Below are 26566 nucleotides of genomic sequence, written 5' to 3' on the forward strand. Positions count from 1 at the left end.
ATACTTGAAGGACAAATTTTGAATTTTATTATTGCCTACCTTGCTTTTGACAACAAGATTCTCAGTATTACACAGAGAATATTGAATATGAGAAAATTCTTTTTAAGGTATCAAATGGTAAACTTTATTTTCCAACTGCTTTACTAATGAAGGTGACTATACAGAATTCCAGTAATATCATAAGCATTCTGAGCTTATTCTGTCTTTAACAGGAATAAGAACATTCTAACATGCATTAAAGAATTCATTTCCTATCATAAATGTGCAGAGTAAACACTACTTTATCTCTCATTTGCAGTTTCTTTTGTCCAAATAAATATGCTCATTCTCAAAGTGTAGACATGTTTTTATGCCAGTGACTAATATAATTGGGAGAAAAGCAACTGAAATTTCTCAGAATCCTACATAATTATTATTTTTTAAAAATAGCTCCTTTTGAAGGTGACTTGGTGATGAGAAACTTCTCAGTTTACAGTTAGAGATCTCTTGGTGGAATCAACCACTTTAGAAAACATAACTGGTCTTTAGTATGGCAGCTGTATGGATTATGCAGGTTCCCACTCTGAATTACAAAGTAGACATTCATAAACAGTAAATCTTCTCTCCTGTGTCAATGCTTATTTATATGCTAGTATTAGTTTTAATGGTGGTGTTATTTTACTTTACCAAACAAAGGTAGAGGCCACTATGAATTATTTCCAATTCAATTTAGTTTGACTTAGAATGGAGAAATTTCACTGAAAAAACCTTTTTCTTCTCCCTCCCTTCCTTCCTTCCTTCCTTCCTCTCCCTCTCCCTCTCTCTGTCTTTCTCTCTCTCTCTCTGTCTTTCCTAATACAGGCATACCTCATTTTATTGTATTTCGCTTTATGTGCTTTGCAGATACTGTGTTTTTTACAAATTGAAGATCTGTGGTGACCCTGCTTCAGGCAAGTCTATCGGCACCATTTTTCCAATAGCATTTGCTCACTTTGTGTATCTGTATCACATTTTAGTAATGCTCACAACACAGCGAACTTTTTTTGATATTACTGTATTTGTTATGGTGATCTGTGATCAGTGCTCTTTAATGTTACTATTGAAATTGTTTTGAGGGTGCCACAAATCTTGCCCATATAAGACAGTGAACTTAATTAATAAATGTTGTGTGTGTTCTGAATGCTCCACCAACCAGCCATTTCCTTATCTCTTTCCCTTTCCTCAGGCCTCCCTACTCCCTGAGACATAACAATATTGAATTCAGGGCAATAACCCTACAATGTCCTTTAAGTGTTCAAGTGAAAGGAAGTCTTTCAATTTAAATCAAAAGCTAAAAATGATTAAGCTTAGTGAGGAAGACATGTCAAAAGCCAAGCTAGGCCAAAATCTAGGCTTCTTGTACCCAACAGTCAGCCACATTCTGAATGCAAAGGAAAAGTTCTTGAAGGAAATTAAAAGTGCTACCCCAATGAACACATGAATCATAAGAAACTGTAACAGCCTTCTTGCCTATGTGGAAAAATTTTTAGGAGTCTAGATAGAGGTCAAAGCAGCCACAACATGCACTTAAACTAAAGCTTAGTCCAGAGCAGGGTGGTAGGTCTTTTCAATTCTATGAAGGCTAAGAGAGGTGAGGAAGCTGCAGAAAAAAATTCTGAAGCTCGGAGAGGCTAGTTCATGAGGATTCAGGAAAGAAAGCTGTTTCCATGATGTAAAAGTGCAAGGTGAAGCAGCAAGGGCTGGTGTAGAAGCTGCAGCAAGTTACCCATAAGATCTAGCCAAGATAATGAATAAAAGTGGTTATACTAAACAACATATTTCCAATGTAGGTGAAATACTCTTATATTGGAAGAAGATGCCATCTAGGACTTTCATAGCTAAAGAAGTCAATACCTGGCTTCAAAGTTTCAAAGGACAGGCTGATTCTCTTGTTAGGGGTTAATGCAACTGGTGACTTTAAGATGAAGCCAATGATCATTTACCATTTTGAAAATCCTAGGGCCCTGAAGAATTATTCTAAACCAATTCTGCCTGGGGTCTATAAAGGGAACAACAAAGGCTGGATGACAGCACATCTGTTTACAGCATGGTTTACTGACTATTTTAAGCTCACTGTTGAGAACTACTGCTCAGGAAAAAAGATTCCTTTCAAAATACTACTTCTTACATAAGAGCTCCGTTGGAGATGGACAGTGAGATTCATGTTGTTTTCATGTCTGCTAACACAACATCCATTCTGCAACCCATGGATCAAGAAGTAATTTCTACTTTCAAGTCTTATTATTTAAGAAAAACATTTTGTAAGTCTATAGCCGCCATATATGGTGATTCCTCTGATGGATCTTGGCAAAGTCAATTGAAAATCTTCTGGAAAGGATTTACCATTCTAGATGCCATTTAGAACTTTCACAATTAATGGAAAAAGGTCAAAATATCAACACTAATATGAGTTTGGAGAAGTTGCTTCTAACTCTCATAGATGACTTTGAAAGGTCCAAGACTTCAGTAGGGAAAATAACTGCAGACACGGTGGATTAGAATCTGAAGTGGAGCCTGAAGATTTCACTAGACTGCAGCAATCTCATAAAATTGTAACAGATGAGGAGTTGCTTCTTATGGATGAGCAATGAAAGTGGTTTCTTGAGATGGAATCTACTCCTGGTAAAGATATTGTGAAGATTGTTGAAATGACAACAAAAGAGTTAAAATATTACATAAACCTACTTGAAAAAGCAGCTGCAGGGTTTGAAAGGATTAACTCCAATTTTGAAAGAAGTTCTACTGTGGGTAAAATGCTATCAAACTGCCATGCATGCTAGAGAGAAATCATTCACAAAAGGAAGAAAAGTTCAATGGAAGCAACAAATTTTATTGTTGTCTTATTTTAAGAAATCGCTATGGATTCATCAACCTTTGGCAATGACCACCCTTATCAGTCAGTTGCCATCAACATAGAGGCCAGACGCTCCACCAGGGAAAAGATTACGACTCCCTGAAGGCTCAGATGATGATTAGTGTTTTTTACCAATAAAGTATTTTTAAATTAAAGTATGTACATTTTTTAGACATAATGCTATTGCACACTTAACTGACTACATTATAGCATAACCATAACTTTTATATGCACTGGGAAACCAAAAAAAGCATGTGACTCATTTTATTGTGATATTTGCTTTATTGTGATGGTCTGGAATCAAATCCACATTATCTCCGATGTATGCTTGTATTCCATTAAAACAGTGTTCTTTAAAAACTAGAATAATTTGTCAAAGTAGATTTTTTTTGTAGTAATCATAGACATTATCATTGTTTCTTTCAATTTAACTAATGATTTATTCACAGGTATGAAATAGTGATGCATATATGTGGATGTCTAATGGACATTCACACTGTGTTGAACACAGCTAACTCACAGGTATCAAAGTGACCATGACAGTAGACTACATCTTACAATTTTCTTTTCCAAGGGAATATTAAAGAGGAATTTAAAATCTGAATGAACCCTGACTACTACATAAACTACTAGGACATTGCATAATCTCCCTAACAACAATGCATATTAGAAACAAACCTCCTCATTTTCCCACACCCTCTGTCAGTAGCAGGCATATATTATTACTATATTCATCAACACATCACTACTTTAGAGGGTAATGAGTTGTGATGGTTGAGAAAGGTTCTAAAGGAAGATGAAAGTATCTCCCTCTCCTCTCCTGAGAGAAATCAAATAGACTTCAACTGTTAACTCTTATAGACAAGGATAGTATCTACCTTGTTTGACCTTGTATCACCAAGGGTTATCACCATGACTTTGAGACATTCTAGTTAATAATTATTTTTGAAAGAATTAATGCATTATTTAGAACCAGCTAATACATCTTCAAAGCAAAGTGTCATCGCCTCTATGTTCAGTGGACTCACACAATGTATTAAAAATACGATGAGATACATGGACTTGTCAATGTCAGCAGCAAATAGATGGATTGCAGGGTTCTTTACTTCCCTATTTCCAGTGGTGTTCTATGCAAGACGACACACCTCCCATCACCACCAAAATCATTATAAAATCTAAAGAAAAGCAGCATAAGTAAAATATCTTGTCAAGTGTCCTGACAAATGTCATTCCAACTGGATATCTACCCAAGGGCCCTCCTATTATAAAAATGATTAGAACATTATTGTTTTACTTTATTTTCACAGCAAGGCAGAGATTACTGCAAAGTGCTTCATCCCATGTGGAAGAATAGAACTCCATCTTGCTTGTGGGTGTGTGAAAATAGCTTAATTTTCCTTATCTGTGCTTCACTGGGAGGAACAGAAAACATCACAAATAATAAATGTAGTAAAATATACAATTTGTCATATTCTGTTTCGTGTCTCAGTTCTTTAGCTCATCCTTTCCTTGAAATGATCTATAATATTCTCCCAAGCCAAACTTGATTGTATAATGAATGCCTATGTTTTAAAATTTAGGATGTGCATTTAAACCCCCTAGGAGGCCTTCTCTGACACCATGGTTCCACAATAATACTGCCTGCATGTCTCTCTATACTTGCTATAGAGAGTGCTATAAATATAACTGTCTCACTACGCAGGTTGAGTTCACTGGGGTTATAAGCAAAAAATTATTTATTTTTTTCAAATGCTTGCCTCTAATTGTGCTTCATTGAATCCTTATTTCTCTGAATTGTGCACTCTATTGATGAAATCATGTTCCCATTCCCATTTCAGAAAATAATTTACTCGAAGATTCAAGCGCCTCTCCTTCCCCCCACCACACACAGTGATTGAACATGTCTCTACCCAGGAAATGAGACCTTATTCTCCCTTTCTTAAAGGGCTCCCTAAACTTTACAAGTGACTTCCTGGGGACCCCCTCCCTTACCTTCAATAAAGGGAATCAGTTGAGCCTCTGACCTTCACTGACAGGGAGATGAAAAGAGACAAGACGACGGCCTCTCTTTAGGATGATATATTTACATAAATGAGAGCTCAGGTTCCCTTCTCATTCACGCGCTTCTCCAAGGGCAGACCTCCAAAACAGGCATACTACTCTCTCTCCCATGTGCACCTGAAGACTCTCATGCCTAGAACGAGGACTTTTTTGATCTGAGTCTTGTATAATTCAAAGGAAGATTATCACCACTCTAACTCTCTGCACCATTAAAAAAAAAAAGCAAACTAAAAACAAAAGCCTCAGGGACACGCAGATTTCAATCAGTAACTCATACCACTATTTATTTACCTATTATAGAATTATGTTCTTTGTTGCCTTGGTACCTTCCCTAATGTGCAGGCCCAGTGACACTAGGGTCTGTGGCCTTTTCATCTTTGTATCTCTAGGCACCTTGCAATACTCTAGATGACAGTAAATTTTTCTTGACTAAATGACTAAGTGAAGTTAATTCTCTGTTGAATTAATACTCTCTTGAGATATGTTACAATATTAACAACATGGAGATGTCAGTGTCGACTATACAAGATATTACACTAAGTGATTTACAGTTACTTTCTTGAGACCTCAAACTATTCTGCAGAGAATTTACGATTATCAACAATTTATTATCAAATTGAGGCTTAGAAAAAAATGTCTCCCAAGACTTCACCTTTAGAGGCAGAGTCAGTATTCACATTTGGGCACATTTGATTCCTCACTTTATACCATGTCTACTACAATATAAGGCCTTCAATGAAGGGCCTAGATAAAATTTGTTTTTAGAAAACTGTCCATAAGCATGATATGCACATATGTATATCTGCACACATGTGTACACATAAACATGTGATTATATTATACATATATTATGCTCATGATATGCATGTGAATATATAATATACATATGATAAACATAGCAATATCATGTCTATATAATTGTGATTATGTATATACAATAAATATATAAACTATATTTTATATTTCCTCTTTTTTCTTATATAAGGATGTTGAAGCAATGAATAATATTATCTGAAAATGACTCTAGAAACTCACTCCGGGTTGCCTAGAAATTGAGCTACCAGGTACCCTCTCCTTCTTTCAGTGAAAGATGAGGCACTCAGACTCAGTTTCATAATGGCTAGGAAGTTCTCCTAGCAGGGATAACCACAACGTCCTTTGGACGTGTACGTGTACAAGAGCAAAAGGCAACTGACATTCCCATTAGTCTCTTGTAAACAACTGACAACAAACATCAGTGCTTTCTGGCAGCTTGTTTATTCTTCCAATGTCAAGGCTGATTTTTTAATGCTTTTCTGCATAAGGCAGGAAACACATGCAAAGTATGGTCTCTTTACCAATATGGAAGCCATGCCTTACTTAATAGATGCCCTGGTATGTGTTACTATGGGATGATGGGAAGCTGGGGACGTGTGCATCTCTATCCTGCTTACCCTGATATTGAGGCAATCTCCTTTTCAAGATAGCACCTATACCTGAACTCATTATATGATGCTGTGGATGTCATTATGAACCCTGGTGTGTGATCTGGTAAAACATAGAGAAATGATTTCAGTGGGAAAACTATTTCAAACAATAGATAAACAATTGCAAAGGCAGATTTAATAAAGATTTTAGTATGACAGACCCAACAAAATGGTCTTTTCTTCCTTTCCTTTTTTAAAAGTCATCTTGCCTTTCAGAGAAATACAGGCTGAAATCCTGGCTTACCCTCCTATAGGTTTTTCCATCATCCTTGAAAGACTGAAATCATAAGGAGGAGGAGAAAGAGGGGGAGGGGAGCAGAAGAGGAGAAAAATAACTGAAACAACTACTGGAGTTCCAATAAACATGGTTCACTACCTTGTCAGTGAGAATTCAATGTCCATTAATGTCACCATTCCAAAAGAAAAATTACCCCCACTTTATCTATCAAATCAATAGCTACACAGAAGAGGGGAAGTATCATAGATTGTAATCAGCAAGCAGCTCGATAAATTGTCTGAGGTCCCTAAGCCACATTAATCAGATCCTTGTTTTAACAGATATTAATGCAACATTTTCACAAATTGTACTGAATATTCATATCTGTTATTTCAGGGATATTTTTGGAACCTCCTCAATCATGCAATTATTGTTTATTACTCTATGGAGGTGAGGGGCAGTAGTGGGGAGACAATATTTACATATTTTCTGAGTAATATTTAAAGTTTATGTAAAATTTCATAGTGCATCAATTTAATAAATATATTAATGCTGAGGGAAAAATGATTTATATTATCTTCATAAAAATGATGCAGCATGGTTGTGTTATATTGGATAAATCACTTTCTTCCTTACTGATTCTAGTTCTGCTATTGACCATCAAGTATATGCGCCCTGTATCTCAGTCATTGAATGCCTTTAAAATATTTAAAAGAAAAATCTTCTTTTATTCAATTAAATTTTCATTTATAATCTGTCATTACTTTCCCAGTATACACTGATGGGGGCTTCATTTGTTTTGAAGCAGCTATCATTAACTGAACCATCTGGCCATCCTACTTGATGAGGTAGAGTACTTTGAAGCACTCCCTCCCAAATACCTTCAAGTACAAAGACTGTATTTCCCTAAAGTGAAATGTTTCTGCTCACATAATGCCTTTCCTGAGTGCATTTTGCTCTCAGCTAGACACTTTTCTTTTGCTAGGGGCCAGTTAAATTCCTGCTGAGTATGAGTATAGATACATAAAGAGCAAGTAGAGAAGGCTTTGCCTCCTGGAAATACTTTATTAACACTAAACAAGGAAGTGAGATACAAACACAAAAATGCTGAATGGGATGTCACAAGATGCTAGGGTTTTGCAAGAAGGAAGTGAATTTGCAGACAAGGTTAAAATATGACTTATTTTAGAGCTAAGTTGGTCATTTTATCAAACAGTTTCTTTGGTGTTCAAGAATGAAAAAAAAAAAAAACACCTCTCCAAAGATTCTGTGAGCTGGACTTCTTTTGGTTCTTCTGAGTCACGCCAGAATCCTGATGGCCCGACCACTGACAAAGAAGCAGCAAGTGGCAATAACTGATGGTGGGCATCACCTGCTGGCCAGGTGAAAAGGTAAGACAGACGTTGTCCTCTACCTCGTGCAGTTTAGTGTGTTACAGGGAGATCAACTAACATGAAAAGAAAATAATAATAAATCAGAAGTGATTCAAATCTCACCTATCCCAGTTTCTAAAGAAGGAGGTGCTTTCTGTTGGCTGGGTCTAGTGATTGGGAAAGTGGCAATTCATATCAGATTTGGTTGTTATATTTTATTTTTCTGTTGTTGTTTGTGATGTTACATATACAGAGACTGACCTCTAGATTGGAACGTTATGGTCCAACAAGGTCCAGTAACATTTGATTACATAAAACATTGTGAGGAAGTATGGAAGGGGAAATAGAAATGCAATAAAAGCACAAAATAGTGGCCCATTCTCTATTCCATGGAACTAGAGAAGATGCCTTGAGAAAATAAAGCTTAAACTAATTCCTCTTGTGTAAATAAGAATTAGCCAGGTAAAATAAGGTAGCAGGGATGTTTCACTCAGATGTGTGAAGGTCCAGAAGTGAGAGTTTTAGAAGAATGAAGGCTTTAGATGTGTGGTTTAATTTCCAATATTTGAATATTTTCTAGACACATTTCTGCTGTTAACTTCTAGTTTGATTCCTTATGGTCTGAAACCATGTTTTGTATAATTTTAATCCTTTCAAATTTGTTAAGGCTTGCCTTATACCTTATGATATGATCTACCTTGGTGAATAGTCCATATACACTTGAACTGAATGTACATTCTGCTATTGTTGAGTATAGTGCTACCGATCAATTGGATAAATTAGGTTGATGACGCTATTCAGTTCTTCTATAATCTTGTTTAGTTTTTGTATTGAACTATTGATTATGGAGAAAAAAATGTTGAAGACACCATGTGTAATTGTAGATACAGTTTTTGCTTTATGTCTTTTGAACTTCTATAGAAGTAATTCTATAGAATTACTTTGTCTTCTTGGTGAATTTATGCCTTCGTCATTATGAAATCTATCTGTGTAACCCTGATGAGTTTTCTTGTTTTGAAATTTACTTTTTCTGCAACTAACATAGCTACCACAGTCTTCTTTTGATTAATGTTTGCATGTTTTTCCCCATGTGTTTATCTCTAATTTACATGTAGCACTATAGGTTAATTTTTTAGGGAAGTATGTCATTCATCTTGTTATTTTATATCATCTGACAATTTCTGTCTTTTAAATAGAGCTCATTTGTTTTTAATGTAGTTATTTATATGGTTAGATTTTAGCTCACTATTTTAATGTTTGATTTTTGTTGTTCTCTCTCATTTTTTGTTCTTCTTTTCCCAACTTCCTATCTTCTTTTGGCTTATTTCAAAGTTTTGTAGAATTTAATTAACTTATATTAGTGTTTTCTTTTTCTATTGTTTTTAATATTTTATTTGATAAATACAATATACATACCTAATTTTTATAGCCTCTTCAGAGTTAATATTTTACCACTTCAATTAAAATCTAGAAATCTAAAACTGTACAGTGCCTTTATGTCATATATAAAAGACTTAAAAGGAGAAAAATAATTTATTCTAATTATCTGGAAATATACCACTTCTTCAGCTCTTCCTTCCTTCCTAACATTTCAAGTTTTCTTCTGTTAAGCCTCCCTTTAGTTTGAAGAACTTTCTGTAGATTTTCTTTTAGATCAGTTCTGCTGGCAACATAAAAATTCTCAAACTTTTCCTTCAGCTGAAAATATCTATTTTGCTTTTTTTCCCGAAAGATATTTTCATTGTATACGAGACTCTGCATTAATATTTCTTTTGTTTCAGTTCTTTAAGAATAATGTCCCTCTATCTTCTGTTCTCCTCCATTTTAATTTTTTCTGGTAAGAAATCTGAATACATTCAAATTACAGTTTCCCCTTTGTGTAATGTGTCATTTCTTTCCTGCCTTGTTTCAGGATTTATCCTTGTATTTGTTTTCTGGTAGTTTTATTTTGATGATTCTGAGCATGATTTTAAGTTTATCCTTTCAAGGATTGGCTGAGCTTTTTAATCTATACATGTATATCTTTTACCAAATTAAGTTTTTAGCCATTATTTCTCCAAATGTTTTTCCTTGTCTATCTCTATTTTCCTCTGTGACTCAAATGTTAGAACTTTTGATATTGTTCCACAGATCCCTGAGTCTCTGTTCATTTACTTTCAGCCTTTTAATTTGTGTGTTTCTGCTGTTTGGAGTGGCAGATTTCTATCAGCCTATCTTCAAATTTGTTGCTTATTTACTCTGCTATCTTCTCTCCATTATCAAAACCATTCCGTGAATTTTTATTTTAGATGTTATGACTTTCAGTTCTTTGATTCTCATTTGATTTCTTTTTATAGACTTTTCTTGTCTCTCTTGCTGAAAACATATATATTTCCATACATTTCTAGAGCCTTCATCTTTAACTTATTAAGCGTGATTATAATAACCACTTTGACAGTCTGATATTTTTTGCTTTTGGCATTTGTTTATATTCTTTTCTCTTCAAATTGACATTTTCCTTCTTATTTTGTATTGTGACCTGGATGTTTTTATACCATGTCGTGGGATTTGAGTCCTGTTAAAATCATATGGAGAATGTTGATGTGTGTGTGTTTGTGTGTGTGTGTGTGTTTGTGTGTGTGTGTGTGTTTGCTGTCAATGAACCCAGTTAGATTTAGAATACAAGGTTGATCTCATCTGTGTTCAGTGGTTCCAATTTCAAGTTCAGTTTTCAAATCCACTGCTATACTTTTTAGATCTGTACTATGCATGTACCACTCTGAGGTTAATTCAGGACTTGGCGCTGGTTTATATAACAGTCCAGGTTTCAAAGCCTGTGCTGTTGTTTCTTTGGTTCTGTTCTACATATGTGCAGCTCAAGACTTAGCGCACCTGGAGCCCAAGACTTGTGTTGTGCTACACAGAGAATGAGTGGATAAACTTCTTTAGCTCTCCTTCTTTGTGATCTCCCCTATACTGTCTAGCTCCTGTAGGTCCTTTATCCTATGTCATCTAGCCAGAAAAATTGGTTACTTCAGGGTGTAAGCCCCTGTACTCTTGTTCAGCTGTGGGCAGCTGGGGCTGTCCTTGAGGCCACAGAGAAAGAAAAAAGAGCTAAAGAAACGTGAGTTCTCTGAAACACATTATTTGGTCCTCAGGGAACCCTTTTCTTGATTCCTGTGGCTAGAGGATTTGATTTTCTATCTGGATTTTAGGTACCCACACTACTGTTTTTCTTGGGGTAGTACAGTTAGCAAAGGGACTAACCTCTTGTCAAAGCTGAAAATTAAAGGAGGAAAAAATAACCAAGTAACTCACCCCTGATTTTGTCTTTCAAGTTTTTACTTTCCTTGCCAACCCTCCTGTATTTCCTTATTTTTCATGCCCTCAAGTTTATATTCTGTCCAGGGTTTACAGTTGTAATTCATGAAGGAGATAGGCTGTAGTAGGCTTACTCCATATGACTGGCACTGGAAGTAAACAAAATGATTATGAAGGACCTGTGGAAGATCCACATCATTGTCTCTGGTTAGAGCTATATATCTGGATCATAAGGGCTCTCACTGGGTTCAATTCGAGATTCATATATAAGTAGATAGTAGCTAAATCCATAGAAGTAACTGAGAATACCCAATTGGTGAGTATAAAGTGAAGGAAGAGCAGAATCTTGGCACAAGCAACATTTAAGTGACATTTGAAGAAAGAGCTGTACACAAGACAGACTGAAGGGGATGAGAAATGTATGTGTATTACAAGAAAATTACAGAGTATGGATTCTTAAAACCTATAATGTTGAATGCCCCAGGAGCTTTGAAAAATGTGACTTTGACAAGAAACAAGTTGTTAAAAATTTGAGATTCTACTCAGAGATCAAGAAGGATTAACATCTGAGAAGCATCCATTTGATTTAAGGCAAAGATGTCATTGGCAACCATGGCAAGAACAGTTTACATAAAGTCATTAGGGCCAAATGATAGTGATTGACTGGTGAATGGAAGATGAAGTAGATACTTCAAGTCTAGACAATGAGAAATGGAATGTGGCTGTGAAAGGGAGAAAGTAGGGCAATGTCTAGAGGAAGAAGTTTTAGATAGACTTGAGAGATTTCAAGTTTTATTTTAGTAGATTTTTTGTGTTCCTAAACTGGAAGTGGCCTTAGTACTTTAAAATGCTAATAGGAAGGAACCAGTAAAAAAGAAAAGGCTAAAAACAGAGAAAGGAATGAAATCTCTGAGATGGCAGTAAAAAAGGGATGCTAAGCACAGGTGGAGCCACTCGTTAAGAATGAAGAAAATAAAACTTCAGAATAATGAAACCTCTTCAGAAAACTCTAATGAATTACTGGCATATAAATGCTTATTCCTGAGTCTGCTTCTGAGGAACCCAAGCTAGACAACTCTGTAAGTATTTATCTAACCCTGATTTCAAATTCTTTACAATATTTCAAACTCATCCATCCAAATGCCCATTTTATATCACTACTTTTTTTATAATATCTCAAGCCAAATATGTTCAAAGCAGAACTCTTGATTTTTTTAATGCTGTTCTTCTTTCAGTCTTCCTCCTTTTAGTAAGCTCCATCCCCCTTTTCAAGACAAATAATCATCTTTCATTTCTCCCTTCCCCTTAACCCACATCCAAAACATCAGTAAGTAGGCTTGACTTTGAAAGTTCCAGAATTTGTTAAAACTCTGTCCACGTACCTCCATCTGTACTGCTACCTCTCTTGCTAAGCCCCTATTAATCTTCTACCTCTATTAGCACAGTCATCACCTGATTTCTCCAGTTGGTGCACCCCTACAATTTAATTAATCAAATAATAGCCAGAGAGACCTTTGTAAATGCACCTGAAGTCATGTCCCTTGCTATTTAGGAAGCTGGTGGTTTCTTGTTGAACTTAGAAATTTCTGCTTATTACCATGTCTACGTGCAGAAAGATAGAAGTAAATATTTAACAGCTAGTGTGGAATGACCATTCACCAATCAGATGATACACTGGTCACAATGTGTAACGCTGAAGTAGTTCCTAATGATGGAATATCAGCCTTTCCTGCAAGATGCTACAAGCCCACTCTCTCCCTCACTCATTCTTCCCCATCATGCTGTCCTTCCAAATATTTCCTTTGTCTAGAATCTTCCCATGGCTGGCTCTCCCCTATCGTTCATGTATTGTCTCAAATATTACATTCTCTGTGAGGCCTTCTCTTAACAATTAATGTCAAGTCCTTATCCTGCCTGGCTTAGTCAATCTCTCACTTGTTTGTTCCATTTTCTCCATGGAACTGAAAACTACATGAAATTATTTTATACACTTACTTACTTCTTTTGTTCCTCCAACTAGAATTTAAGTTTATCAAGAACATGGATCTTGACTTGTATTCTCACCACTGTATCCCCATGACCAGGGACAGTGTCAGGCATATGGCAGACTTTTAATGCTCACTCATTAAATGACTGAATAGATGCATAGAAAAAAGTAGTTATAAAAACTATAAAATAAAATAAATTATCAACTTTATTATCTATAACTTCTATTTCTATCCTACTCATGAGTGTCAGAACAATACATCCGAATCTCTATTGAAATGCTCAATATGAATTCATCCCTTTACTTTGAAGTATTCCTCTTTTATTTTTTGTCATGCTACGTGAGGTACACTCATCCTATGAAAATTTGCAGAACAGTTTAAAAGGTGGGCTTTGAATTAGAATTGAATAGGTCCAAAATTCATTTCTGCCACTATTATGTAAGGGAAAGTTACTTAACCTCTCTGTAAGTCAATATTCTCCTCTATACTATGATGATCATGAAAATACTTATTTTATAAATTTGTTGGAAGTATTATATAATTAATTAATTCATGTAATTCCTTGAGATTATGCCTGGCAGAAAGTAAGCACTTTTTCAGTCATAGGTAGTAGTAGTTGCAAAGCAAGAAATATGGAAATAGTCTTAGACTTCTCCAGCAATCTTACTTTCCCGATCTGGTTGGAACACAGAATCAGCAAATTTTGCCATCCTACATTTCCCCAATTTAACTTCTCTAATAAACTCTAATTACTATTCATATCTGCACCATATTTTGACGACTTACTGCAGGAATAGCTTTACTATTCCCCCGTTGCTCCACCTCTATCTTCCTGTCAATTCTTTCTATCATAATGATCTTCCTAAATTAAAAACTGGTATATGATTTTCCTACCTATAATCTCTCAATACCTTTGTATTGACTTCAGGATAAAACCTAAACCTAGCAAGATAGGGAAAGCCTTTCATTTTTCATCACTCCCTCCTGGAAATCTATTCTTTGGCCACACTAGGTTCACAATTGCCCCTATGTGCCAGCTTCTCTCCCACCTCTGAGCTTTCGCTTATACTGCTCATTGCGTGAAGGGCAGCCTTCTTTTGACATTCTGTTTCTCCTTCTTCTCCTTCCAACATCTTCGTTACTTAGCAAATGCCTAATCAGTCTTTAAAGTTCTCATCATCTCTTTATTTGACTGACTTAATGAACGAAGATCTATTAAGGGCCTATCACATGCCCGGGTACTTGTGGTTATTGTTGCCTGAATATTGTCAATACCCTCTGAGCCAGATTTCTTCTTGTACGCCTTCTTTTGTTTATTCCAGACAAAGCTACATTTGACTTAAGGTTTAAGATCTCAGTCTTTCTGTGGCTAGGAAAACTCCATTTTCACAAGTGATTTTTCTTTTTTCAAATAATTTTTATTTAATTGAACTTCCTCACAGTTCCTCCTCCCAACACTTGGAACTATCATCTAAAGGGCTTCTTCGCTAACTTCCACCAAGGTGACTTACTCTTTGTAACTACCTCAGGACAAATTAACACACTGAATGGAAAAAGTTATAAAACTGCCTCTTACTATGTTAAAAGCATTTTATGAACCAGAGGAAAAAAAAGTCTGCTACCTCTTCTTCCAAGAACTGACCTTCTAGGATATAACACAGATAAAAGAAAAGGAGAAATGAACAAATATACACTGAAACCAAGATGTTTAGTTAGAAGGAAATTGAAAACAAGGAAAGACGCATAAAAAGTTCTGGGAACAAGGCAGACGGGGGTCTAATTTTTCATGCACTACAGTTGACTCAAAAAACACCAGTACCCTTAACATATGTGACCATATAATTCAGAGAAGATTCTTCCTTTATTCAGCAGCCTTGAAATAGATCACTGATGCTTTTGCATTGCAATCGGACTGTACTCATTAATCTGAACTCTTCTATATTGTAAAATGTGAAAATATTGAGAAAAAAAAAATTGAAAAGGAATAAGATCATTCCACCTCTCCAATCTGTAGCAAACATGAGATCTGGGAAATCTCTATTCAATTCTAGGATAAAAACAAAACCAAACAGATAACAACACAGGAGCCTTGAAAGATATTAAAGCATTAAAAATAAATAAATAAAAAGTATTTGATGAAAAGAGGAACACATTCCTAAAAATAATTTCAAGGATATAAACAGAATAAATGTACTTAAACTTTTTCTCTGAAAAATGTTCACAGCTGATTAACATAAATAGCTCATACAACATTAAGTGCCAGAAGACAATGGAGTGCCATTTATTGAGAGGAAAATATCATTCGATATGTATAAAAGTGACAGAAGGACATGATTCAGAACACATAAAACTCCTGTGTGTGTTTTTTGAGAGTGGATTCAAAGATGAAACAAAATTTTAAACTAGTCAAAGTCAGGAACTCAAAAATGGAAGCATATTATTCTATTGTATAGGTATAGAATACGTAACTAATCTCATATTGCTGGGACTAAGAAAATTAAATTAAATTTGCCCTTGTTGAGAATTATCCGTTGTTTTACTAGTCAAAGCCTGGATTCTAACACTAGACTATCTGGGTTCAAATTGGACATGAACCATTACTAGCTTTATGACTCATTTTTTAATCTGACAAACAGGAATATTAATAGTACCTACCTCCTTGGGTTGCTGTGAAATTATGCATGTAAAATTATATGTCAGGCACTTTAGTAAGTCCTTGATAAATGATATACATTATTATTGTTACACTTTGAGATGTTCTAATTTTTTCATTATTATAAGTAATGTTTGATTCATTTGGTATGTTTCTTTGTATGGAAGCCATAATTTCCAATGGATGAATTACTAGAAGTACAATTCCTGGGTCAAAATATGTGACTATTTCAAAGGCTTTTAATACTGTCTCTAACCAGCCAGAGTATATGAGTATACACGTAAGAATAAATTTTCCCGTCTTCCTTTTGAAGACGATTCCTTTAACTTAAAAGCACAACATTTTAATTAATAGGCAACACTGATATACTATTACTTAAACATGGAATTTGTAATGATGAAGCTAGCATTTTTGTACAATTTGAAGTAATTTTGTGTGTGTGTGAATTGCCTATTTCTTCAGGATATGCATATTTCTACTGGGACATTGATGTTTTGCTTGTTGATAAATAATCTAAAAGTCATTGTTTAAAAAAAGAGAACCGTATTATTAAAGTTATAATTATATAGTAGTAGATTGAGTATATATAACAGTAGATTAAATTAACAAAGACTGAGAAATATTGAGATACATTTTTTATCCTTCATGGTGGAAAATCGTGAATATTATATTGTCTTATTTATAATAATGAAAAATAAATTATAGCCTACCAAGTCAGAAAACAAAATAATAAGCAAGGGAATTTAAACTAACAAACAAAAGAGAACTAGAAAATTTGCTTAAAACGTGAGGACAGAAATTTTAACATACCAGATTTGACAATGTATTTAAATAAATTAACGTTTTATTAAATGGCTAAGTTTCTTAGAATGGGTTTTAGAAATGATTCAAGTATGTAATGGGGGAAGAAGGAAAAATTAACATCAAATGTTACAGAAAATTTAAAGTATTCTTGAATTTTACAGGAAAATTGAGAAATTTTTATTTAAAAAAGGAAAAATTAGAGAATAATTTTCCTGTAAGCCATTTTTAAATGTATATGTCTAGCCCACTTTCTTTTAAATTTGATACTGGAATAAAAATAATCAATTAGATCAAATAGTCCCTATGTATAAACATATCTGTATAAATGTACCTGGCTAAAGAAATCTAAAAACTGAGGAATTAATTATTCAATAAATTGAGTATTGGGGGAAAAACCAAGGTAGCTGGTTTGCAACTCATACAGCAACCAAAACAAATACAGGATCATTTAAACCCTAAAAGCAAAATGTAATCACACAAAGTAGAAGAAAACAGAGGTAAATTTTTACTGATTTTAACAGCGCAAAAAAGTTTTTCTAAGCTTACAAAGAATGATAGAAATTATATATAGTCATGTCATTAAACTTGGCACTTTAAAAATAAGATCATTTAGATGAAGAATACCATAAATAAGGTATAAGGCAGTTTAAAAACTATGAACATATAAGCCACAAATATGACAAACAGTGGATTAGTGTCATATATAAAGGGATCTTAAAATACATGGGAAAGCACTAATAAACCAATAAAAAGTCCATGAACTGACAATTCCCAGAATATTCATCCTCATTAGTGATAAGAGAGATTAAAATTAAAACAGCAATGGCATTGTTTCAATATTAAGTTTGTTAAAATGTTTAAAACTTGTAACTATCAATATGGCTGAAGAGAAGGTGAAAATAGTCACTCTCATGCCCTCCTAGTGAGAGTGTTTATCATGTGAACTTCCAGCCACTGGGAAATATATATTAAGAGCTTTAATAATGTCCTCAGTTGACCTGGTTATTTACTTCCTGCAATTTTTCCTAACGGAAAAAATTCAGACATAGATGTGTATATGTGACCTTTATATATAATATTTAACAGATTATTATTTATAAAAGTAAATATTAGAAACAATCTCAATAGATTCTTGGTAAATAAGTTATGGAACATAATTATAAGGGAAAACCATGGAATAGTATTCAATGACATGATAAAATGTTGATTATGTAATGTTTAGTGAAAAAAATGGAACAGTCACTGAAAACAGTACATATAAATATATACCTGGAAGGCAAAATGGAAGAGACCATGCCAATATATGGATAATCACTTGTTCACATGGCTAAATGTCAGAATTATTTAGGAAATTAAAAAGAAAATACACCTCAGTCTCATCCACAGATATTCCACTACGTCTGGAAGTGGAATTGGGCACCTTCTTGTTTAAAGGTCATGATTACTATTTACTTGACTGTACTGCATTACTTAAAGCTGAGAATGATTGAGAATGGACTAAAAGAAGGATTTTCACTTACAGACATATACTTCAAAAATATGTTCAGTAAGTCCTTATCGTACATTTGGAATTTTGTTAGAAACTATTCTGTTGAGCTTCAAAGATTCAGTCCTGGTCTTTGTATTAGTCAAGGATCTCCAGAGAAACAGAACCAATAGAATGTGTATATAGAAAGAAAAAGAAGATTTATTTTAAGGAATTGGTTCAGGCTACTGTAAGGACTGCAAGTCCAAAACCCACAGATTCTGAAGGTGATCTGGAGACATAATTCCTTCTTCCTCAGGGCACCTCTGTCATTCTTATTAAGGTCTTCAAAGGGTTGAATGGGGCCCACCCACATTGTGGATGGTAATCTGCTTTACTCAAAATCTACTGATTTAATGTTAATCACAGGACTTCCCAGGTGGTCCAGTGGTAAAGAAGCCACCTTACAATGCAGGGGACACAGGTTCGGTCCCTGGTCAGGGAACTAAGACCCCACATGCCACGGGGTAACTAAACCCACGCACCACAACTACTGAGCTCATGCTCCTCAACTAGAGCCCGCGTGCCACAAACTACAGAGCCCACGTGCCCTGGAGCCTGTGCGCCACAACTAGAGAAAAGAAAAGAACCCCCACGCCACAACTAGAGAGAAGTCCGCGCACCACAATGAAAGATCCCTCATGCCTCAACAAAGATCCCACGTGCTGCAACTAAGACCCAATGCAGCCAAAAATTAACGAATAAATCAATGAAAAATAAATCTTAAAAATAAATAAATAAACGTTAATCGCATCTAAAAAATAACATCGCAGTAACATCTAGACTGGTGTTTGTCCAAACTCTGGATACGCTTGCCTAGCCAAATTGACGTAATAAAATTCCCCAGTCTTCTAGTCAAAATAAAAGTCATTAAAATAAAATATTTTAATTTCCCCAAATGACATGCTCTAATGATATCAAATAAAAGCTTTCAGGCCTTTTCAATTAAACTACATTTCTAAGCAACTTATAAATGTCTACTCACATTTCAGATGAAGCTGCTAGGAGATACTCTGTATAAAACTTTCTCAGATTATTAACTGGTATTCTGCAATTTTGTGTATATCAATGTCTCAAACTCCTCTAAACTGTAGTCAGCCTTTTCTCCAAGTGGGTAGGAAGAAAATAGTTCAGGAGAGAGGAGCTTAGTAATACATAACTTACAATGTGTTTTATTTATGTTTAATTTCAGGAGTCATTCTAAGAATGTAAAAGTGAGATTTCCTGTGTAAATCCAGGTAGATGAGGCACAGTCATTAGTTCTTCCCACCCCTGTGCTTTCCATCTCATCTGCCTGGTACATGCTCCAATACATGTCACACTCTTTATTATTTTTCATCATTTCCTGTGGGATGTTTCCTCAGGGTCTCAAGTGAGACCCACCACCATACTGCATGCTCTGTTTATTGCAGAACTAAATGAAGCATGCAGGGCTGCATCTGAAAACAATTAAAAATAATTGAAATGAGCTGTGGACTCTACTAGTCTCATTAAGTTTAATATTTCATCCTCCACACATTGGGGGATTTAGATCCGAACCTCCAATCCCTCAGGCCTCTGGCTGGCAAAAGGGATCCATTTCCCAGGGCAGATAAAGGGCCATCAGTTAGGATGCTGGGGCTGTGATCTACGACCAGGCAGGGAAAGTTCTGATTGCTGCCAAGAGGCTTCTGCAGAGGAGACGATGTCTCTCTCCACTAGCTGCCTTTGAGCAGCTGCTTTATGAATTAATAAACATCACCATGAATATGCACACATCCCTTATTAAGAATTCACAAGCATATTAATCAAGCAGCACATGCAACTCTATATTAAAGTTAGCTTTTGTATTGCCTTTCTCCTTCTTCTCCTTCTTACCCTTCTTATCCTCCTTCTCCTCCTTCTTCTTTCTTCTTCTTCTCCCTCTCCCTCTCCCTCTCCCTCTCCCTCTCCCTCTCCTCCTTTTCCTTCTCCTTCTTCTTCTTCTTCAGACAGACAGAGACAGAAATAGGGACAGACAGAGAGGAAACTAAATATTTAAATTTTTCTTTATATGAAAGTCAAGATAATAGAAAAAGTTTGAAAAAGTTCCTGAGATGAGACCATACTTCTGAAGGTCACATTATGGTAACTTGGACGCAAATAACTTAAATATCTCAAATGTTATGTTGGAATCAAGTTGATGGTTTACTTATGTCAAAATAATATGTATTCTCTTATGCAGAATATAAAAATGGCTATCCTAGATGACAATGTTTCTGAGTGGATAAAGCCATTCCCTTTTTTTGTACCCAGAAAGGCCAGGGAAATTTAGCTGTGAGGTAATTATTCTTAGTGAGATATTTAACATAATTCAGTGACAGGTATGAGGAAATGAGATTAGCTCTTACCATGAAGAATGACTTAGATGTGAGCTTGGAATAATGTATGTATAAGAAAGATAAAAGTAAGTATTTTATTAAACTGATAGTACTTGTGAAGATTATTCTATAGGCAGCACTGCGGATTTGCATGTTTGACAAAAAAGAGCACTGGGAAGCTTCAAAGGACAATTGACCTTTTAATTTTCTCTATTTCAGGAAGATCTGATTACCCTTAGGCTCATCTTACAATGTTCTTCCCCTGTCAACTGTAGAACAATAAATTACAATTTATTCCGGATGATCATGTTGATGAGGCTTGGAGAGTTAGAATCACGTTAATTTCTTCTTAAATTTGTATGAGTAAATAAGCCACAAGAGAAACTCCAACATTTCAAATAAATGACCCTTTTCACATAATATCGTAAATTCATGCTTATTCTCATCAGTGCTCTATTTGGCAATAACACATCCCTTTCTCCCTCATCTAATTTTTTCCTCCTTGAAAAACATGTCCTTTATGATAATAACAGCCAGCATCTATTGAACACTTGCTGTGTGCCAAGGACTATTCTCAGTGCTTTACTTGTACTTTCTCATAGTAGACAGCAGACCTATGAGGTAGAATACGGTTAACTCCATTGTTGCACCTAAGTGCAGAAGAGGGCGGAAAGTAACTTGCTTATGTAATATTTGAGGCAGAGCTAGGACTCAGATGCTGATATTCTGGCTCTTCCATTCATGTGCTTGACCATCATACCTACTGCCCTTATGGATCTTGTCTATCCTCCACTGGCCTGATTTAGACACAAAGTCCAGAAGAGAAGAGAGAACAAGGGCACTCTGAGGAACCAGAAGAAGTTCAACAAATCTGGAATGGGGGAAGCATAGACTAAGAGGGAGTTAGTGGTTAGTAGTATGAAATGAAGCTGAAGACTAAATCAGGGCCTGGAATGTCGGTGTTCTCACAATCTATGTAACAGAGTAGGAGGCTTGTGGAGAGTTTTAATCATGATAGTTGAATGATCAAGCTTGACTTTTCAAGAAAATACTGATTGAAAATCAAAATTTGTATTGAGGCTATTGCCACGGTCCACTCAGAGGTGCAGCTCTATTTTTTGCCCGAGTATGCTGGGAGAGTGTCTTATATGTATTTAAACAATGTGTAGATAGATGGAGTCATAAGAAATTGTCAGTGACAACATATATATGAATTATAGTAGGGCCCTAAGTAAATTTTAATTTCTTCACCTCTTTCATAGAACTAAATGGATACATTTCCCTAAATCCTTCTCATACTAAATGCGTTATATAGATACTCAAGTAAGAAAGTATACAATACCAGGAAAAGATTATTTTCTACTGAGGAGTGGATTTGAAATTTTATTAGCAAATTTAATAGTTCTCAGTGTAACTTTTTCTAGTTGTGCCATTCTTTTCCCTTCTAGGCCTATGGCCAACACTAATTTCCGTGACTACATGCAATTACAACCCCCTATTGAGGGGAAAGTGAAAATGATTTTGAGATGATTATGGCTCTATCATTATGCTTCTTGCATCATAAATCTCAGATTTAAAGTGTTAAGACAGTTTAAAGGAAAGATAGTAATCAAGACTAGACTAAAATAATATAAGACACAAAATTTTCTATGTCCCTAGAATTCTTTTACTCTTTATTGCTCGTCTTCCAATTGTTCAGGAATACAAAAATCTCACCCATAGGTTACAGTCCCTTTTTGAAATTCTGGTATGAGGAAGTGACTCCTGTTGTCATCAGCAAGAAAATGGGAGCAAGAATTGAAATAAAACATGCAGTAAAGAAACAGGACTAAAAGTTATTTTTATGAAATGGCTTTAGTTGAGGTTAAAAACGTTTTTAAAGCCTGAATATTATATCTAGAAGCAGGGAGCAAAAAATAACTGTGAAGAAAAAAACTGACATCCTACGCTTTGGAAAGAAGTGATTGTGGCAAAATTAAGCTATAAATGCAAATATATATACAAAATGCAAATACAGATATAGAGGCAGATGAACCTATAGATACAGAAATAATAGTTACATATACATAAATATATGTATTTATATGTACATGTATAAATAACCATTTTGTATCAATATCTTAGTCTCTCTGTACATATATATATCTATATCTGTATATATATTTGTGTATATATATGTGTATATATATTCATGTATATATATATATAAAACATATATACATATTTTTTCCTAGGATTTTAGCAGAGCTTCAGATAGAGCAGGAATGTTAAGAATGGTTAAATAAAAGTCATCTAAACTTAAAATAACCAAGATTTTTAAATCATAGGATCTGTGTAACAGTCTAGGGAAACAAAAGTCAAAGATATTCAATTATGACATCAGGAACATTTGGATAAAGGAGTAGACAGAGGAAATGTAATTCAGGATTCCTTTTACCTATAATTTGATTTGTTTTGATTGAACCAATTAGAACTAACAAGGAGTGTATGTATGGTTGATGGATGTTATACTACCAAGTTTCTCAGAAGAAGGGAAAATGAAAACAATTGTTCATTTTTACTAACGTACAACAACGAAATGCCATTGAGATTCTGTTTATTTGAAATGCTTTCTTTTAAATTAGTTGTAAAAATTCTCCTGATGGCTTATTTATGACTTCATTCACACAAACCATTTTTTTCTTATTAAAGTTTTAGTTTTTAGTGAAATAGTTATTTTTCATAATGATAAATGTGTTTGTGAATTCCTTCTCTTTAAATAGTCCTTGAAAAAGCTCAGTAATCCAGCAACCATCTTGTAGCATTATTATTGTCTGTTTAATTTGTTTCATATGTCAGATAGTACATGTTTACTCTATGTAGAAATTTAAATACTTTCTCATAATTGATTGGATCTGAGCCATACTGGTCTTGACTGCATCATTTCTTCCTGACATTGCGCATGTCTACATTCACCCCAAACAGTTGCAAGCTTCCAATATAATAGATGAACTATAACCAAAATTCATAAATGAAGTATGCATAGCAACATATATTGTTACTGACCAAGATGGCCTTACCTTTCCCCTCACCTTTACTAAAATTGAGTTAGGTTTCTTCCTGACAATAGGCTCCTAACCTCCCTTTTATTAGAGCATTTATTCTAGAAAACTTGCAAATGTAAATTCTTTCCCTGCCTTTTTGTGATGTAAATCTCCTACCAGCTGGGGCAGTTTTACAACCTAGGAATGTCTTTCTCAAGGACCTGAAGTCATCCCTTTGTAATGCAGTCATCAAGAAAAATAAGGCCCCTATCTCCCAGTCTCTGTGTGCAGATAGGAGTTTAAATTCACTAAAATAAACAGGATAAAAGCCAATTGGTAAACACTGATGAACAAGTCACGTTGGCTAAATCCCCTCCTACATCCTCTAGTACCTGCCCACTAGCTTATACCAGGATTTTAAATTTTTCCTGCCTTATGTTTCATTGGAGTTGAGCTCAGTATTTCTCCTCTATTGCAATAGTCTTCACCACTATTGCAATCGTGTTGAATAAAGTTTTCCTTGCCTGTTTAACTTGTCTGGTGCAATTTTCTTCAACATTACTAGATTTTATGCTTTATTTTGAAATATTTTATGGATTATATCAGGAATGTTTTCCAAAGCATAGTTGAGAAAGACATCAAAACTTAATAGGAAAAAATAAAATTAAGAATTTTATGTCTCTATTAATCTGATTTTATAGATTTAATGACATAGAAAATGTCATTAAATCAAAAACATAACTTTAATGAGTTTCACATGGACCCATTTTTATGAGAAAAGTGTATCAGTGCATTTATATGTGTATGTGTACATAAATAAAGAAAAAGATATAGTAGCCATCATTAGAAAGTAAGATCATTATATAATTTAAAATTTATTTTTCTGTTTTCCTGAATGTTTTCCAAATTTTTAAACTTAGGTGTCAATGTTTAAAATTACTACTAATATTTAACTCTTCAACATTGAATTTTTGTGCCATGATAGACTGTATTGTTGGTAACTGGCTTAGAATATTAGTTGTGTTTGATTGCTCTCTTCTCCATAAAAACCATACAAAGGGACCTTAGCATTCTCTGCAAAAAAAATTAAAATGATTGAGCTATGTTTTCTCAGTTTTCTAAAGCCAATATAGAAACTTGTCCATAGAACATTCAAAACTTTCCTAGGAAGTTTCTACTAAGCTAATATTGAGGGAAAAGAGGGAATTCCTGAGTGCAAGATGTAGAAAATATATATGCCTTACAACCATAGGAGTCAGTCTCTGTCGATTAAACATACAAAAAATTCCTTACTAAAAAATTCTATGTCTCCATCCTCAAATTTCATTTGTATACTGGTCAAACTGAAGTCCTCTTTCCAGGAAGAGTAATTTACCACTTGAATGACTTTCATTCTTGTTATATATGGACTTGGGAAAGAAGCAGCCAGAAAGGCAAAACTGCAGAGTGCAGTGTCTGAATTGTCAAGGTGCCAGAGTGACTCTGTCTACTATTTTTGTATGTGGGTAAATGTCGGTGTTGTCAGGAAGGCTTTCTCCCATTTTCTTCAAACTTCTCCTTTGTCTGGTTGAAATGTTCCATTACAGTATGGCTATGCTAAAGCCATAAGCCCTGCAGCTGTTTATCAGAGGTTTATATTGCTGCCAAAATAGAATGCCCCACCTTTGTAAATAGCACTCATGCATTTAGGAAAGAAAAGCAATGATACACGAGGGGAAAAAAGCCGTTTGCATTATTGTATTGTCCATATTTTTTTTTCCTTTTTGATGGAAAAGAGTTAAAGAGAGGCTGAAGAAATGTATAAGTTGATGTTTTGTTTTAAAGAAGTTGCTAAATTATAAATATTTTGCTTTAAGAGAAGCTGAAAGGTATATGAAGATAAATGTAACATTTGCATAATAAAAAGATTTTTCACATCACAAAATAATTTCAAGGGAGATTTTAAAATAGGTACCTCTTTCTCTTGAATTTTAACTACATTTTGATTCCCCCAAATTAGCTTTATGTAAACATTTAAAAAATTCCATCTATTTACAAACTAAGAAATTAAAAAATATCTTTTTCTAAACATGGGGACAAAGTTCATAAAAATTATTAACTGCCAACAAATAATTGTAAAAATTATCTTATTGTTTTCTATTGATTGATAGACAACACTGACCACAGAAAATTTTCTCCATCTACCTTTAAATCAAATTGAAAATAATCGATACTAAATGACTGATGTTGTCTTAAGATATAATACTTTTTACAAACATAAATATTCTGTGATCTACTGTTTCCTTTAGCTGTTGAAGATTCTAATATGATTCCACAATACTGTTTGACTTGTGAAATAGCTGGGAACTCATTCTTATCCTTAAACAGCCTTACACGGTTCAGCAGCTGTCTTCTGCAGAAATCACTGATATGGATGATCGTTTTCTGACTTCCAACCTCTGTGTAATAGAGATTAAGTGCTCCTTGAACAGAGTCAATGTTGTCTAGTATTGTAACTAATAACTACATTAGAATCATTGGGGAAAAGTAGAGCAGAGGGGGAGTGTTAGATAAAGGTGGGGGAGGAATTAGCACAACTGGCTTTCATGTCTCTTATCTCCTTTATTGAAGTCTAGATTAAGTAGTTTATAACCGGTGTGTTCTTATTGCTTGTCTAATTAGCTTTTGGGTGCTACTGCATTTATTGGGTTTTATTTGTTGACCTGATCTTGCTTGCTAAATCCTTTGAGATTTCAAACAAAAAGTGAATCTCTAAGACCACACTAATGAAATCACCATGTCTTCCTGTGTAAAGAGGTTGACGAAAAACATACTCAGTGCCATTTAAACTGGATAAAGAGGGGCTTCCCTGGTGGCGCAGTGGTTGAGAGTCTGCCTGCTAATGCAGGGGACGCGGGTTCGAGCCCTGGTCTGGGAGGATCCCGCGTGCTGTGGAGCAACTGGGC

The sequence above is a fragment of the Delphinus delphis genome, chromosome 14 (assembly GCF_949987515.2).
Source record: "Delphinus delphis chromosome 14, mDelDel1.2, whole genome shotgun sequence".
Taxonomy (NCBI): Eukaryota; Metazoa; Chordata; class Mammalia; order Artiodactyla; family Delphinidae; genus Delphinus; species Delphinus delphis.